This window comes from Saimiri boliviensis, chromosome 3, assembly GCF_048565385.1.
Source record: "Saimiri boliviensis isolate mSaiBol1 chromosome 3, mSaiBol1.pri, whole genome shotgun sequence".
In the NCBI taxonomy this organism is placed as follows: Eukaryota; Metazoa; Chordata; class Mammalia; order Primates; family Cebidae; genus Saimiri; species Saimiri boliviensis.
In genome coordinates this window covers 95,585,020-95,603,196 of record NC_133451.1, presented here as the reverse complement: position 1 = coordinate 95,603,196, position 18,177 = coordinate 95,585,020, and the positions used below count along the sequence as shown (strand labels likewise).

Genomic DNA, 18,177 nt, shown 5'->3' with positions numbered 1-18,177 from the left:
CACTTTGGAAGGCCAAGGCATGCAGATCACTTGAGCCCAGGAGTTTGAAACTAGCCAAGGCAACATGGTGAAGCCCCATCTCTACTAAAAATACAAAAATTAGTTGGGCATGATGGTGCACCTGTAGTTTCAGCTACTGGCAGGTTGACCTGGGAGTATTGCCTGAGGCCAAGAAGTGGAGGTTGCAGTGGGCAAGATTTTACCACTGTACTCCAGCCTGGGCATCAGAGCCAGACCCTGTCTCAAAGAAAGAAAGAGACAAACAAAGGTTATATAGTTTAACTTTCACAATGTGTAGTTTATGCGCCTGAATTTCACTTAGCAGTATGTTTTGGAGTTCTGGACAAGCTGTTGAATGCATGTGAGGGCAATCCATTTTATGAACATGACCCACACTTTGGTTATCCATTTCCCAGTTGATGCACATTTGCACTGTTTCCAGTTTGGGATTATTATACACAATGCTGCTATCAACATTTGAATAGACATATTTTTACTTTATTTGGAAACAGAATTGATAGGACTGTATTATATGTTTATTTTTTTTTAAGAGATGAGGTCTCCCTATGTTATCCAGGCTAAACTTTAACTCATAGATTCAAGCAGTTCTCCCACCTCAGCCTCTGGGTGACTGGGCCTACAGGCATGCAACACGATACCCAGCTAAATTTTTAATGATACTGACAGTTTATTTTCCAAAGTGACTGCACTGTTTTGTGTTCCTAGCAGTAATGTGTGATGATTCTGGCTTCTTTACATTCTCATCAACACTTGGTATGATTAATCTTGTTATTTTAGACATTCTAGTGTGTGTATAGAGTTATCTAAATTTGGTTTTAATTTTCATTTCACCTGGCTTATTTGCATTCATTCATATATCTTCTTTAATGAAGTATCTATTGAAATCTTTTGCCCATTTTTAAAATAAAATTTTAAAAATTCTTGAATTGTAAAATTTCTTTATGTATCCTAAATATAAGTTGTATTGTCTTATTTTTGTTGTTGTTTATTTGTTTCGAGACAGGATCTCACTCTGTCACCCAGGCTGCAGTGCAGCGACTGCATCATGGCTCATTGTATGTAGCCTTGACTTCCTGGGCTCAGGTGACCATCACACCACAGCCTTCTGAGTAGCTAGATCTACAGGCACTTGGCACCATGCCCAGCTAATTTTTGAATTTTTTGCAGAGACAGGATTTTGCCATGTTGTCCAAGCTGGTCTCAAACTCCTGGGCTCAAGTGATCCTCCTGCTTTGGCCTCCCAAAGTGCTGGAATGACAGGCATGAGCAACTACATCTGGCCTAATATAAGTTCTTTATCAGATATATATTTGGCAATATTTTCTCACAGTCTGTAGCTTTTCTTTCATTTATTTAAGAACTATTTGAAAAGCAAAGATTTCATCATTTTGATGAAGTTCAGTTTATCAGTTTTTCTTTTATGGATCACGTTTTTTGTATCAAATCTAAGAAAACTTTGCTTAGTCAAAGTTTATAAATACTTTCTCCTATTTTTTTTTCCTGGAAGTTTTACAGTTTTAGCTCATACAGTTAGGTCTATGATCCATTTTAGTTAATTTTCATGTATGACCTAAGGATCTAGGTTTAGTTTGTAAATGAATAACCAGTTCTTAAAGAATCATTTGTTGAAAGAACATGTTTTTCCTATTGCATTATCTCAGTATCTTTGACGAAAATCAATTGACCATGTGGTTTGGATTCTGAACTCCACTTAGTTCCATATCTATCTATCTATCTTAATGCAGATGCTACACTGTCTTGACTACCATTGCTTTACACTAAATTTTAAAATAAGGCAGTGTTAAGTATTCTAGCTTCATTTCTTATTTAAACAAGATTGTTTTGGCTATTCTAGGTATTTTTGTATTTCTATATAATTTTAGAATCAACTTGTTAATTTTTCCAGTAATCTTTCTAGACTTCTGGCAGGAATTGAAGTTAATTTGTAGATCAACTGACATCTTACAATACCGAGTCATCTAATCCATGAGCATGATATATCTCTCCATTTATTTAGGTATTTATCTGAGTGATTTTTTTTTTGTTTTCAATGCACAGGTTTTGCTCTTATTTTGTTAAATTTATTCCTAATTATTCTATTATTGCTATAGTTTGAGTCTTCTTGACAAAATTCATGTTGGAATGCTTAAAAGGTGGGGCTTAATGGGAAGCATTCAGGTCTTGGGAGCTCTTCCTTTGTGGCAGCTTGGTACTATTCTTACACTAGTGAGTAAGACTAGATTAGTTCTCTCAGGAATGGATTAGTTACCATGAGAATGAGTTGCTATGTAGTAAGGTCATGTCTCATGCTTGGCCTGTTGGTACATGCCTATTCCCCTTTGACCTTCTTCTACCATGTTGTGACACAACACTAAAGCCTTCACCAGAAGCCAAGCAGATGCCAGTGTCATGCTTTTCAACCTGCAGAACTGCAAGCCAAATATACCTCTTTATAAAGTACTGAGTCTCAGGTATTCTGTCATAGCAACACAAAACAGATGAAGACAGAAAATTGGTACTGAGAGTGGAATGTTGCTATATAGATACTCAAAAATGTAGACTCATCATTGAAACTGAATAATGGAAAGAGATTCGGAAAGTTTGGAGGAGCATACTCTGGGAAAAGCCTGTATTGCCATAAACAGAGCATTAAGGATAATTTTGGTGAGGAATCAAAAGACAACAAAAAGACAAGAGAAAGTTTAGAATTTCTTATCATTTCTTAGTGGAAAATGATAAATAAAAAACAGGATAAAATTAAAGGCCACCAAAGAAACCCAAGACTCAAGGCAAGTTCCTTCTAGCTATGAGCCTGTAAAATAAAAAATAAAAAATAAAAAAAAACAAGTTATTTGCTTCCAAGATCTAATGGTGGAATTGTCGTATGGCAGACAGTCCCATTCCAAAAGGGAGAAATAGGCAAAAAGAAGAAAGAGGCGACAGGCCTTGAGCAAGTTCATTTAGCAGATACTAAATCTGAAAGCTCCAGAATAATCCTCCACTCCGTGTGCTACCTCCTGGGCACAGTGGAGAGTTTTATCCTTAAAGCCTTGGGCAGCCTCACCTCCATTGCTTTGTTGGGTACAGCCACATGGCTGCTCTCACTGGTTGGAGTTGGAGCTTGTGGCTTTTCCAGGCTGAGGCTGTATGGGGGTCATGGCTCTATAGTTCTAAAGTCCCAGTTGTGGTCCACTTCCTTGTATTCATTAGGCATTGCCCTTGTGTGGACACTTTGTGGCAGCTCCAGCCACACATTTCTGCTCAGCATTGCCCTAGGGGAGGCACCCTGCAGAGGCCCTGCCCCTGCAATGAGTCTCTACCTGGTAGATCATAATTAAAATACAGTACATATAAGGTTCTCTAATAAAATAAATCACACGTCTTGGGCACACAAAATTTCCGGGTACTAACAAAAAACATTTCAGTACTCATTTTACCTGGGAAATGCCTCAGGTCAAAGTGGCTGTAATGTCTTTAACTGAGGGTGCAGGCATCCCTTGTGTTCAATTTCAGATGGGTGCTTCTATTCTCAAGCTCAAGTCCCCATTAAAATGTATACTAAAAAATTAAAACCATTTTAACACACAACCTTTTTTTTTAAAAGGCAGCTCGTCTTTCTCTGCCAAACAGCATGGCCAAATTACTCCCTGCCAAGTAAAAAAAAAAAAACCTGGCCTCCAAAAAAAGTATAAATCATAACACTATTCTTCAATTAAACTTGTATTGTAAAAGCAAAAGTAAATAGTTTAAGGTGCCTTATGTGCAACTTTTCTTTTCCCTAAGAAATATGCCTCAGCTCTGTCAGGCCTCTACCCCATACTCTATTCAGCCCTCCTCAAAACTACCTCCACATGTAAAACTCCCTGCAGCAACTTCCTCCACCAATGCCAACCAGGGCTTCTCAGCTCCTGTACCCCAGCAAAAGACAGGAAGGGTCAAAACGGTCAGTGCATCTCAGGCTACCAAAATGCCCCAACTCTGTTCTCTACAAAACCATAAAGCATAAATAATCCTGCCACTAAAACCCCAAACGTCCTTGGCTTGTAAACTCTATCATAAACCTGTAAATCAACCCGCACCCCTAAAAGTCTCCCCTCTAAAGAAAACGTCAACTGCAGGGACCCTTCCATGCCTCATTTCAGCAAAAAGTATTTAAAAAAAAAAAAGGAACACCCGTGTTCCAACAAAAGTTGGGCTTTCCTATTCAAAGTGGGGAAATGTGTTCTCTTTCCAGAACCACAAAGGGGCATAGTTTTAAGGGCAAAAACTTCCCAGCACCATGCCCCCCTCCCATCTCCCTTCATCTGGGAAGTTTAATGGTTTATATTTAAATTTAGAGGGTGTGGGAAAAAACTAAAAGTCAATCATTCCAGTAAGTTCTAAAAAACTCCTTTCATTAGCCCAGGGTCTTAAAAAAGGTGGGCGTTCCTCCCAGGTTAAAAATCTCCTTCTTCCACACCCCTTTAAACTCCATGTTTGGACCCCTTCCACAAACACTCCCTTCGTAAAAGCCATCTTTCTCTCTCCTAAATGTCTCTTCTAAAGTCCCCTTCCACACTCTCATGAAAGCCTATCTTCCTCTCCTAAACTTCATCTCTCCCTATTCCCTTCCACTCAGTGTAAAATCTGCTTTCCTCTCCTAAATTCCATCTTTCTAAATTCTCTTAGTGTAAAAGTTAGCTGTTTCTTTCTCTCTCCTTCTTCAGTTTCTCTCTCTCTAAATAAATCACTTTCTACAAATGCTTTTAAGTTTGGCATTTACTGTGCCCTGCGCCATAGTCCCCTCTCTCATTCTTAAAAAGACAAAATACCAAAAACCTAAAATAAAGTCCTCTCAGGGAAGCTAGGGGAACCCTAAACCCCAGTATAACACCACTACATGTATGTTTTCTGGTGGGTTTTAATGTAGATATTATTTATTCTTTTTTCCTGACACTGGTTCTTCTCAAATTATCTGTGAAGAAACGGATGTGTTTTTTTGTTTTGTTTAGTTTTTATTTATTTTAAAAAAAACTTTTATTTTAGGTTCAGGGGTACATGTTCAGGTTTGTCACATAGGTAAACTAGTGTCATGTGGGTATGTTGTGCAGATTATTTTGTCACCTAGGTACTAAGCCTGCCTTGTAGTAGGCTAGTACCCAATTGTTTTTGCTTTTAATTTCCTATTTGATGTAGTCTGATACTTACTTTTCATAAGATACAGTGTCAAATTGCTATAGAAGTTTGTAACCTCTTTCCATTTCTGTTTTTGTCTTGTAACTGAGAATAAATCCTTCGCGTCACCCAAGCGGGCCCCTGACCATTAGCACAGGGGAGTATCCTGCCAGCTCCTTGCTTCAGCATTCTCACTAGACAAGTGCCTGAACCACCCCCTTCTCTTGGCTATTGATATTCAAGCAAAATGTCAATGCAAAAAGAGAATCCACGGTGTAATTAGAGAACAGAAAATGTTCATTTCTCATATATCCTAAAATGTCTTTCCTCAAAATATCTAAAATTCTATTACCAGCAATGTTCTGATTTTCCTAGAATGCAAGAATTGCTGGAAGAATATCTTACAGATTACAATGCTTTTTCGTGCTTACTAGCTCATTTTATTGTAAGAAAACCTATTTATGATGGCAGGAGATAATTTTTTATCTCCAATATATAGACAATAAAACTGACTTACAGGTTTTAATAAAAAGACATTGTGTAATTACACTTGTGTTTTCTTCCTTCACCCATAATTACCATTTCCATATATATCCTATCCTTTTACATTAAACCTGCTTGTTATCTAAAGTGCGTTTCTTATGGGCACCATATAGTTGAATCTTGTTTGTTTTAAATCGTGTATGTTGCTTTTGATTTTAGTTCATTAGTTCATTAGTTGTAAAATCAATAGTTGCCTTTTGATTTTAGTTCATTCACATTTAACATAATTATTGATATGGCTGGATTTGAATTTAACATTTTCTTATTTGTTTTCTATGTGCCATGTCTTTTTGTTTTTCTATTCTTACATTACTGCTTCTTTTGTGTTAACCCAGTATATCTAGTGCCCTTTTTAAATTTTTTTGTGATTTCTGCTATATTTTTTAGATTTTTGTTGTAATGGTTTCTCTGGGGCTTATTTTTTTTTTATTACATTTTAGGTTTGTGGGTACATGTGAAGAACATGCAAGATTGTTGCATAGGTACACACATGGCAGTGTGATTTGCTGCCTTCCTCCCCATCATCTATATCTGGCATTTCTCCCCACGCTCTCTCTCCCCAACTCCACACAACTCGCTGTCCCTCTCCTATTTCTGCCCCCACAGACCCCAGTGTGTGGTGCTCCCTCCCTGCGTCCATGCGTTCTCATTGTTCAATGCCCACCTATGAGTGAGAATATGCAGTGTTTAATTTTCTGTTCTTGTGTCAGTTTGCTGAGAATGATGGTTTCCAGGTTCATCCATGTCCCTACAAAGGACACAAACTCATCATTTTTGATGGCTGCATAGTATTCCATGGTATATATGTGCCACATTTTCCCTGTCCAGTCTATCATCGATGGGCATTTGGGTTGGTTCCAGGTCTTTGCTATTGTAAACAGTGCTGCAATGAATATTCATGTGCATGTGTCCTTATAGTAGAACAATTTATAATCCTTTGGAAATATATCCAGTAATGGGGTTGCTGGGTCAAATGGAATTTCTATTTCTAGGTCCTTGAGGAATTGCCACACTGTCTTCCACAATGGTTGAACTAATTTACACTCCCACCAACATTGCAAAAGTGTTCCTATTTCTCCACATCCTCTCCAGCATCTGTTGTCTCCAGATTTTTTAATGATCACCATTCTAACTGGCATGAGATGATATCTCAATGTAGTTTTGATTTGCATTTCTCTAATGACCAGTGATGATGAGCATTTTTTCATATGTTTGTTGGCCTCATGTATGTCTTCTTTTGTAAAGTGTCTGTTCATATCCTTTGCCCACTTTTGAATGGGCTTGTTTTTTTCTTGTAGATTTCTTTTAGTTCTTTGTAGTTTCTAGACATCAGCCCTTTGTCAGATGGGTAGATTGCAAAAATATTTTCCCATTCTGTTTGTTGCCAGTTCACTCTAATGACTGTTTCTTTTGCTGTTCAGAAGTTGTGAAGTTTGATTAGGTCCCATTTGTCTATTTTAGCTTTTGTTACCAATGCTTTTGGTGTTTTGGTCGTGAAGTCCTTGCCTATGACTATGTCCTGAATGGTTTTGCCGAGGTTATCTTCCAGGGTTTTTATGGTGTTAGGTCTTAGGTTTAAGTCTTTAATCCATCTGGAGTTAATTTTAGTGTAAGGTGTCAGGAAGGGGTCCAGTTTCTGCTTTCTGCACATAGCTACCCAGTTTTCTCAACACCATGTATTAAACAGGGACTCCTTTCCCCATTGCTTGTTTTTGTCACGTTTGTCAAAGATGGATGGTTGTAGTTGTGTGATGTTGCCTCCGAGGCCTCTGTTCTGTTCCATTGGTCTATATCTCTGTTTTGGTACAAGTCCCATGCTGTGTTGATTACTGTAGCCTTGGAGTATAGTTTGAAGTCTGGTAGTGTGATGCCTCCCACTTTGTTCTTTTTCCTTAGAATTGACTTGGCTATGCAGGCTCTCTTTTGGTTTTATATGAAGTTTAAGGTGTTTTTTTCCGGTTCTGTGAAGAAGGTCATTGGTAGCTTGATTGGGATAGCATTGAATGTGTAAATTACCTTGGGCAGTATGGCCATTTTCATGATATTGATTCTTGCTAACCACGAACATGGAATGTTTCTCCATCTGTTTGTGTCCTCTCTTATTTCATTGAGCTGTGGTTTGCAGTTCTCCTTGAAGAGGTCCTTTATATCCTTTGTTAGTTGTATTCCTAGGTATTTTATTCTCTTTGTAGCTATTGTGAATGGCAGTTCATTCTTGATTTGGCTCTCTTTAATCTGTTATTGGTGTGTAGGAATGCTTGTGATTTTTGCACATTGATGTTGTATCCTGAGACTTTGCTGAAGTTGCTTATCAGTTTCAGGAGATTTTGGGCTGAGATGATGGGATCTTCTAGATGTACAATCATGTCATCTGCAAATAGAGAAAATTTGACTTTCTCCTTTCCTATTTGAATACCCTTTATTTCTTTTTCTTGCCTGATTGCTTTGGCTAGAACTTCCAATACTATATTGAATAGGAGTGGTGAGAGAGGGCATCCTTGTCTATTGCTAGATTTAAAAGGGAATGCTTCCAGTTTTTGCCCATTCAGTATGATATTGGCTGTTGGTCTGTCATGAATAGCTTTTATTATTTTGAGATACATTCCATCAATACCTAGTTTATTGAGGTTTATTCACATAAAGGGCTGCTGAATTTTGTCAAAGGCCTTCTCTGCATCAATTGAGGTAATCATGTGGTTTTTGTCTTTGGTTCCGTTTATGTGGTGAATTACGTTAATAGACTTGTGTATGTTGAACCAGCTTTGCATCCTCAGGATGAAGCCTACTTGATCATGGTGGATAAGCTTTTTGATGTGCTGTTGCAATTGGTTTGCCAGTATTCTATTGAAGATTTTTGTATCTATGGTCATCATGGATATTGGCCTGAAGTTTTCTTTTTTTGCTGAGTCTCTGCCAGGTTTTGGTATCAAGATGATGTTGGTCTCATAAAATGATTTGGGAAGGATTCCCTCTTTTTGGATTATTTGGAATAGTTTCAGAAGGAATGGTACCAGCTCCTCTTTGTATGTCTGGTAGAATTCGGCTGAGAACCCATCTGGACCTGGGCTTTTTTTGGGTTGTAGACTCTTAATTGCTGCCTCAACTTCAGACCTTGTTATTGTTCTATTCATGGTTTTGACTTCTTCCTGATTCAGGCTTGGGAGGATGCAAGTGTCCAGGAATTTATCCATTTCTTCCAGGTTTACTAGTTGATGTGCATAGAGTTGTTTGTAATAATCTCTGCTGGTGATTTGTATTTCTCTGGAATCTGTGGTGATATCCCCTTTATCATTTTTCATTGCATCTATTTAATTATTCTCTCTTTTCTATTAATCTGGCTAGTGGTCTGTCTATTTTGTTGATCTTTTCGAAATACCAGCTCCTGGATTTATTGATTTTTTGAAGGGTTTTTTTATGTCTCTATCTCCTTCAGTTCTGCTCTGATCTTAGTTATTTCTTGTCTTCTCCTAGCTTTTGAGGGTTTTCTTTGTTTTTGTTTTTGTTTTTGTTTTTGTTTTTGTTTTCGTTTTTTGATCTTGCTCCTCTAGCTTTCAATTTTGATGATAAGGATGTTGATTTTAGATCTTCACTTACTTCTCATGTGGGCATTTATTGCCATATATTTTCCTCTAGACACTGCTTTAAATGTGTCCCAGAGATTCTGGTATGTTGTGTCTTTGTTCTCGTTGGTTTCAAAGAACACCTTTATTTCTTCCTTCATTTCATTGTTTATCCAATCAGCATACAAGAGCCAGTTGTTCAGTTTCCATGAAGCTGTGCGTTTCTGAGTTCATTTCTGAATTCTGAGTTCTAACTTGATTACAGTGGTCTGACAGACTGTTTGTTATGATTTCCATTTTTTTGCATTTGTTGAGGAGTGATTTACTTCCAATTATGTGGTCAATTTTAAAGTAGATGTGATGTGGTGCTGAGAAGAATGTATATTCTCTGGATTTGGGGTGGAGAGTTCTGTAAATGTCTATTAGGTTTGCTTGGTCCAGGTCTGAGTTCATGTCCTAGATATCCTTGTTAATTTTCTATCTCGTTGATCTGCCTACTATTGACAATGGGATGTTAAACTCTCCTACTATTATTGTGTGGGAGTCTAAGTCTCTTTGTAAGTCGTTAAGAACTTACTTTATATATCTGGGTGCTCCTGTATTGGGAGTGTATATATTTAGAATCATTAGCTCTTCTTGTTGCATTGATCATTTTACTATTATGTAATGTCCTTCTTTGTCTCCTTTGATCTTTGTTGGTTAAAGTCTATTTTATCAGAGACAGGAATTGCAGCTCCTGCTTTTTTTTTTTTTTTTTTTTTTTTTTTGCTTTCCATTTGCTTGGTAAATCTTCCTCCATCCCTTTATTTTGAGGCTTTGCGTATCCTTGCATGTGAGATGGGTTTCCTGGATACAGCGCACCAATGGGTTTTGGCTTTTTATCCAATTTGCCAGTCTTTGTCTTTTGATTGAGGCATTTATCCTATTTACATTTAGGGTTAATATTGTTATGTGTGAATTTCATGCTGACATTTTGACGCTAGCTGGCTATTTTGCCCATCAGTGGATGCAGCTTCTTCATTGTGTTGATGCTCTTTACCATTTGGTACATTTTTGGAGTGGCTGGTACTGGTTGTTCCTTTCTATGTTTAGTGCCTCTTTCAGGAGCTCTTATAAAGCAGGCCTGGTGGTGATGAAATCTCTGAGTACTTGCTTGTTTGTAAAGGATTTTATTTTTCCTTCACTTAAGAAGCTTAGTTCGGCTGGATATGAAATTCTGGGTTGAAAGTTCTTTTCTTTAAGGATGTTGAATATTGGCCCCCACTCTCTTCTGGCTTGTAGGGTTTCTGCTGAGAAATCTGCTGTGAGTCTGATGGGCTTCCCTTTGTGGGTAACCCGACCTTTCTCTCTGGCTGCCCTTTGCATTTTCTCCTTCACTTCAACCCTGGTGAATCTGATGATTATGTGCCTTGGGGTTGCTCTCCTTGAGGAATATCTTTGTGGTGTTCTCTGTATTTCCTGGACTTGAATATTGGCCTGCCTTGCTAGGTTGGGGAAGTTTTCCTGGATCATATCCTGAAGAGTGTTTGCCCACTTGGATTCATTCTCTCCATCACATTCAGGTGTACATATCAAACGTAGATTAGGTCTTTTCATATAGTCCCATATTTCTTGGAGACTTTGTTCATTCCTTTTTACCCTTTTTTTCTCTAGTCTTGCCTTCTCTTTTTATTTCATTGAGTTGATCTTTGACCTCTGATATCCTTTCTTCTGCTTGGTCAATTTGGCTGTTGAAACTTGTGTATGCTTCATGAAGTTCTCATTTTGTGTTTTTCAGCTCCATCAATTCCCTTATATTCCTCTCTAAGTTGTTTATTCTTTTTAGCATTTCATCAGGTCTATTTTCAAGGTTCTTAATTTCTTTGCATTGGGTTAGAACATGTTCTTTTATCTCTGAGAAGTTTGTTATTACTCACCTTCTGAAGCCTGTTTCTGTCAATTCATCACACTCATTCTCCATCCAGCCTTGTTCCCTTGCTGGTGAGAAGTTGTGATCCCTTGGAGGAAGAGAGGCATTTTGGTTTCAGGTGTTTTCATTCTTTTTGCACTGGTTTCTTCCCATCTTTGTGGATTTATCCACCTGTTGTCTTTGTAGTTGTTGACTTTCAGATTGAGTCTCTGAGTGGACGTCCAGTTTGTTGATAATGAAGTTATTTCTCTCTTTCTTAGTTTTCCTTCTAACAGTCAGGCCCCTCTGCTGTAGGACTGCTGAGGTCCACTCCAGGCCCTGCTTGCCTGGGGATCACCTGCTGTGGCTGCAGAATGGTAAGGGTTGCTGCCAGGTTCTTCTTCTGCTATCTTTGTCCCAGAAGGGTACCTGCCAGATGTCAGTCTGAGCTCTCCTTTGTGAGGTGACTCTTTGGATATATGGGGGTCAGGGAGCTGCTTGAGGAGACAGTCTGTCCTTTATAGGAGCTCAAGTGCTGAGCTGTGAATGAACAACTCTGTTGTTCATTCAGAGCTACTGGGCAGGTACATTTAAGTTTGCTGCAGCAGAACTCATAAGCCTCCCTTTTTTTTTCCCAGGTGCTCTGTCCCAGGGAGTTAGGGCTTTAATTATGAGTTTCTGTTGTGCTTCTGCCTTTTTCAGGGCTGCTCTGCCCAGCAAGGAGGCAGCCTAGTCACTGTCAGAGGCTTTGCTGAGCTGGGGCTCTGCCCAGCTGCTTTGTGAACTTCCCTGCAGTCCTGTTTATATGGGTATAGTTAGAATTGCCTGGGCAATAGCGGCCCACCTCTGTAATGGCAGACTCTCTCTGTAATGGTGGGCTGCCTCAGCAATAGCAGACTACCTCCATAGTGGTGGACTCTGTCGGTAATGGCAGACGCCCCTTCCCCACAGAGCTAGACCATCCTGGGTTCAGCTGTGCTTGCTGTTAAACTGTGAATCCAGAGCATTTCAGAGTGCTGGTTTTTCTTGTGGTGGTGGGACCAGCCGAGCCTGATCACCTGGCTCCCTGCCTCAGAGCCCTTTTTTTTTTTTTTTTTTCCTAGTTGAACTGTCTACTCTGTCTCCAGGTGTTCCAGTCACCTGTTGAAAAGGCACTGAGATCTGTGTGATTTCCCATGTGGCGACCCACTGCGCAGGCTAAAACAGCCAAGCTGAGATTCGTGGTACTTTTTTGCCCAGGAATCTCCCGACCTGGCTACCTGTTTCAGTCCCTTTTTATATCAGTTGAATGGGCAACTCTGTCTCCCAGGAGCTCCAATCGCCAGCTAAAATGGCACCTAGACCCGTGTATTTTGTACAGCTGCACCAGGGCGCCGGCCAAAACAGCTGCACCAGCTAATACAGCTGCACCAGCCAACACAGCCCCACTGGTGACTCGTGGGGCTCCTCTGCCTGGGAATCTGGTCTGTGGGCAATAAAAATCCATCTGGAAATGCGGTGTCCACTCACCCTCAGTGCTTTCACTATGAACTGCAATCCTGAGCTGCTCCTAATCGGCCATCTTGGATCCATCTCCTCTGGGGCTTATTTTTAAGAGACAGTGGCATGGTCATGGCCTATTGCAGCCTCAGACTCCTGGGCTCGATCAGTCCTTCCACCTTTGCCTGTCAAGTAGCTGGGACTACAGGCATGTGCCATCACACGTGGGTAATTTTGTTTTAATTTTTTTAGAGACAGGTGTATTAGTCCATCCTTGCATTGCTTTTAAATACCTGAGACTTGATAATTTATAAGAAAAGAGGTTTAATTGGCTCACAGTTCTGCAGGCTATGCAGGAAGCATAGAGGCATCTGCTTCTTGAAAGGCTTCAGGAAGCTTACAATTGTGGCAGAAGGCAAAGGGGGAGCAGACACCTCACATAGCAAAAGCAGGAGTAAAAGAGCAAGGGGCACACACTTTTAAATGACAAAATCTCACAAGAACTTACTCACTGTTGCAAAGACAGCACCGAGAGGAGGGTACTGACTGTTCATGAGAAACCTGCCCCCCTGATGCATTCACCTCTCACTTTCAACATTGGAATTACAATTTAACGTGAGATTTGGGCAGGGATACATATGCAAACTGTATCAACAGAGTCTCATTGTGTTGCTTGTGCTAGTCTCAAACTCCTAGCCTCAAGCAATGTCTCTATCTCAGCCTCCCAAGTACCTTTGGGGATTATAATAATCATCTTCACTGTTTACAATCTACTTTACAATCTACATTATGCATATGTTAGTCACTTGATCATATCCGTAAGTTTGTAAGGATCTGTTTACTATCCTTCATTATTTTTTCTTTTTATTCTTCAAATTGATTAACCTCTTTTGGTCTACCTTCAAGTTCACTGATACATTCTTTCACAAGCTCAAATATGCTATTGAACCTCCCTGGTGATTTTTTTCATTTTAATTGTACTTTCAATTACAGATTTCTATTTTTAAATATATTCCGTCTTCTTATTCATATTCTCTATTAAACAGCATATTGTTGTCATATTTTTAATTTGAACATATTTTAATATATATTTTGAAAACTTTCTAAATCCAATATCTGAATTCAGACACTTTCTGTTCACTTGTTTTTCTTCCAGAGGATGAGCCATATTTTCCTGTTTTCTTACATGTCTAGTAATTTTTCACTGAAAACTAAACACTTTAGTTACACGTTATAGCGGATCTGAATTTGGTTTTTGTTTTTTAGTGGTTTTGTTGTTGTTATTGTTTTGGTAATTGGCCAATACTTACACTGTATAATCTTTTTGCCCAATGGTTTTCAGCATTGATACCTTTTATTTTGTGTTGTTGTTGGTATTGTTGTTTTAGCCCAGGCATCCCCAAATTACGGGCCCGCGGGCCGCGTTTGGCCCCCTGAGGCCATTTATCTGCCCCCCCCCCGCCGCACTTTAGGAAGGGGCACCTCTTTCATTGGCGGTCAGTGAGAGGAGCACAGTATGTGGTGGCCCTCCAACTGTCTGAGGGACAGTGAACTGGCCCCCTGTGTAAAAAGTTTGGGGATGCCTGTTTTAGCCTATCTTTTTAGGGATTTCCTTTGTGTCTGTTGCATAGCTTAATTTTGGAGAGACATTGTGTTAAAGCTAGTAAGGCTTCCACTCTCTGCCAAGTAATGTGTGGGTGGGTGGGTGAATGCATTTAAAGTTGCAACTAATACTCAAGTCTCATTTCATTTTTACTTTTTGTCATACTCTCTGCAATTGGCCATATATGTATGGAGAACTTATCTCAAACTTTCTATGACTCTCTGCTTTCTAGGAACTCTCTTTGTTGTTGTTGTTGTTGTTGTTGTTGTTGTTTATTTTTTAGTTATCAGGTTTTTCATTTATTATAGTGAAAGATACAAAGCAAAATTAGCAAAAGAAGAAAGGTGTATGTGGTAAAGTATGGAGGAAACCAGGCACAAGCTTCCCAGAGTCCTCTCCTGTGGAGTTACAAGGATGTGTTTATCTTCCTCAGCATGAAATTTTGACAGCACATGTGCAAAGTCATCTACCAGTACCAGAGTCTCCTTAGAAACTCAGTACTCAGGATTTTTCAGAGGTTACTCTCATTCACATGTACCAGAATTCCAGATTCCCAGAAGAAAAACAGCTGTTCAGAGTAAACCACATTGTTGGTATAAATAGTTTAGGCACAGTGAGCTACTTTTCTCAGTGAAAGAATAGGAACTTGTAATTGGGAAACTCTAGACTTGCATGTGGGTCTTTCTATTTTTTTTCTTCTAATTTTACTTTGAGTTCCAGGATACATGTATAGAATATGCAAGTTTGTTACATAGATGTACATGTGCCATGGTGGTTTGCTTTACCTACTGACCCACAGGATCTCTCATTTAAATTTTTGTCTTGTCTTCCACTTGCCCTGAGACTGCAACCTCGGACTAGCAAACCTGCAATTCTCTCTGTTCATTCCCGAACCACTCTGCTATATTTAACTGCCACTGATTTCCTCCCTCTGCTTCATACCAAATCCACCCCTGCCCCCAGCCATAACAGGAAAGCTGCTGGTTTTTACATCTAGCTTCATACTGCTAAAGCTAGTTTTTCCGAAGTGAGCTTGGGGATGAGAAGAGGGATGGGAATGTATTAGTCTGTTTTCATGCTGCTGATAAGGACATACCAAGGCTGGGAAGAAAAAGAGGTTTAATTGGACTTACAGTTCCAGATGGCTGGGGAGGCCTCAGATCATTGCAGAAGGTGAAAGGCACTTCTTACATGGCAGTGGTAAGAGAAAATGGGGAGTATTCACAAGTGAAAACCCCTGATAAAGCCATCAGATCTTGTAAGACTTAATCACTACCATGAGAACAGTATGGAGGAAAACCACCTTCATGATTCAATTATCTCCCGCCAGGTTCCTCCCACAATATGTAGGAATTTTAGTACAGTTTAGAATGAGACTTGGGTGGGGACCCAGAGCCAAACCATATCAGGGAGCAACCCCAGTCAGGAAGGGCTCAGACTTTTACCAATACTACCCCAAACCCTAACACTTTTTCAAGAATAAATGCTTCTTAATTTGATAACTGCCTTTGATTAGTCTTCAGGGTCCTGAAATGATTGTTTTTTGGTATTTTGTGCAACTTTAGCGGGGAGTTTTGGTGTGGAAATAAATCGCCAACCTTATGTCACCTCCTAACCTTATCTTTATTCCTCATGTCACCTCCCAATCTTATCTTTGCATCCTCTGATTAACAATTTTCATTAGTAATGCATCACATAACCAATACTTGTTTAAACTAACCTACATTTTACCAGTTTCTTTGCACATTGTTCCTTCTGTTTTGGTTCTATGTCATATTTCTAAAGTGTATCTTTCGCTAGATTTTTTCCCCAGTGAAAAATGGCATGTGTTGTTAAATGTATTTTTTTTGACAATATATTTCATTTGTCTTTAGTTTGAGTGACAGTTAACTGGCTACAGAATTCCACATTGAATAGATTTTTTTATCTCTGTACTTTGAAGACTTTCATTATCTTCCATCTTCTATTGTTGCTATTAAGATTTGAGAATCTGCTCTATTGTTTATTCATTATGATTAATCTGTCTTTCTCCATCTAGACTAAACGTTTAAGATTTTATTTTTGTCTTTGGTAGTCTATAGTTTCTCAACATTTTATCTAATTACCTATTTTTCCTTAATCCTAATTAAAACTCATTTGACTTCCTGTGTCCAAATCAATAAAAGCCATAGTTAATTTTGTATATTAGTTGTGTTTTAGATCTTTTTTCATAATCTAAATCTCTCATTTTCCATCTTGTTTTTTTTTTATGCTATACTCTGAAGTAATTTCTATCACTTTGCTATGTTTCTCTCTTCAGCCATTTGTACACTGCTATTTGGGGTACTTAATGGGTTTTTTTGGTTAAGTAACTTTTAAAGTTTCTTTCTTATGCATTGTATTTAATTATTTTACAATGCTTTCAAGTAATATTTTCTTCTCATGTCTCCAATTTTTAAAAATTGTCTCTCTTCCCTTTGAAAATATGTATTTTATAGTGTCTGTCTAGTGGTTTTATTAGCTGAGGTTTTTAGACATCTAATCCCATTCTTTGTTGTATCTGTTAATTTTTCCTCATGGAAGATTTCTTCTGAAGTTCAGATTCACTTGGCTTTACCTTTGAGACTTCATGCAGTCTGGGATCAGGAGTGTCTATTATAGATTTTTTGAATTTGCTAATTCAAAGAACACATCTACTAAGTGTTGTAGGGATACTTCTATGCAGGGACACTTTTATGGTAGGTTTAGGACTTTGGGATCCCTAACCTGTGCATATAATGTAAATTTAAGCCCTAAACACAAGTTTATTGAAGCCAGTTTTACATATAAATTCTTAAAAACGACTTTGCCACCCAGAGACCAGCTAAGGCAAACTGCTTTGTCTTCTCAATTTGTTAGTAGGATGACATTTTCTGGTTCATACTTTTTTTTTTCGACAGAGTTTCACTCTTGTTGCCCAGCTAGAGTGCAGTAGTGCCATCTTGGCTCACTGCAACCTCCACCTCCTGGATTCAAGTGATTCTCCTGCCTCAGCCTCCCAAGAAGCTGGGATTACAAGCATGTTCCACCACAACTAGCTATTTTTTGTATTTTTAGTAGAGACAGGGTTTTGCCATGTTGCAGGCTTGTCTGGAACTCCTGACTTTAGATGATCCACCCGCTTCAGCCTCCCAAAGTGCTGGGATTATAAGAGTGAACCAACGTGCCTGGACTGGTTCATTCTTTTAGCAAGAGTTTAGCTTTCCAAGGCTTCCAGTTTTGCAGGATGACAATAATCAGAGAGGAGGAGGAAAGAAACCTTGTTCTAACTTTCTGCCTGGAGTGAGTCAAAATCCTCTTTTACTCTGACTATTTCTATAAAGCCAAAAAAGGGGTCATAGCTAAAAAATGCATGTAAGCTGTTCAAGAACATTAAAAGCATTAGCAATTAGGATTCATAATAAATAAAGATAGCCATTTAATTGGCATATGGAAATTTAACATGTCATTGTCTGTCCTTTACAGAAACCTATGGATTTCCTGTGAGTAGCGCCTAGTTGCCAGAAGCAAGATGTCTAATAACTTGTGCTACGAATCTTATCTACTTCTACTTCCTACACATAATCTAAGATACTTTATATTTATTCCCATCTCAGTTCATTTATTCCAGCCAGTACCTCCTCTAATACATTTATGTCAAATATCAATTGATTTATCCTTCCAATACAAAGATTTAGTATGTTCCTGTTAAATGATTTGCCACCCTGACACTATAATCTTCAATAGGTTGTGAATTCTTATCACAGCCAGTCATCCTCTTATTTTCCATCCTGATGGAAAAGCTATCTTAAAATATAAGATGAAGTAAATCTCATCATATTGGCATGATGTTTTTAACTGTCATATATTAAAATGGTTAGCATTTTCAAGAGTTCATATATAGGTTTTATTTTTATTTTATTTATTTATTT

The 18,177-nt window shown here is 38.7% G+C and overlaps 1 protein-coding gene across 4 annotated transcripts in view; it reads left to right on the top strand.

Moving 5' to 3' along the window:
* SLC9B1 (solute carrier family 9 member B1) overlaps window positions 1-18,177 on the top strand; it is a 98,272-nt gene that overhangs the window by 33,420 nt on the left and 46,675 nt on the right. The gene's annotated exons all lie outside the window — the stretch shown is intronic.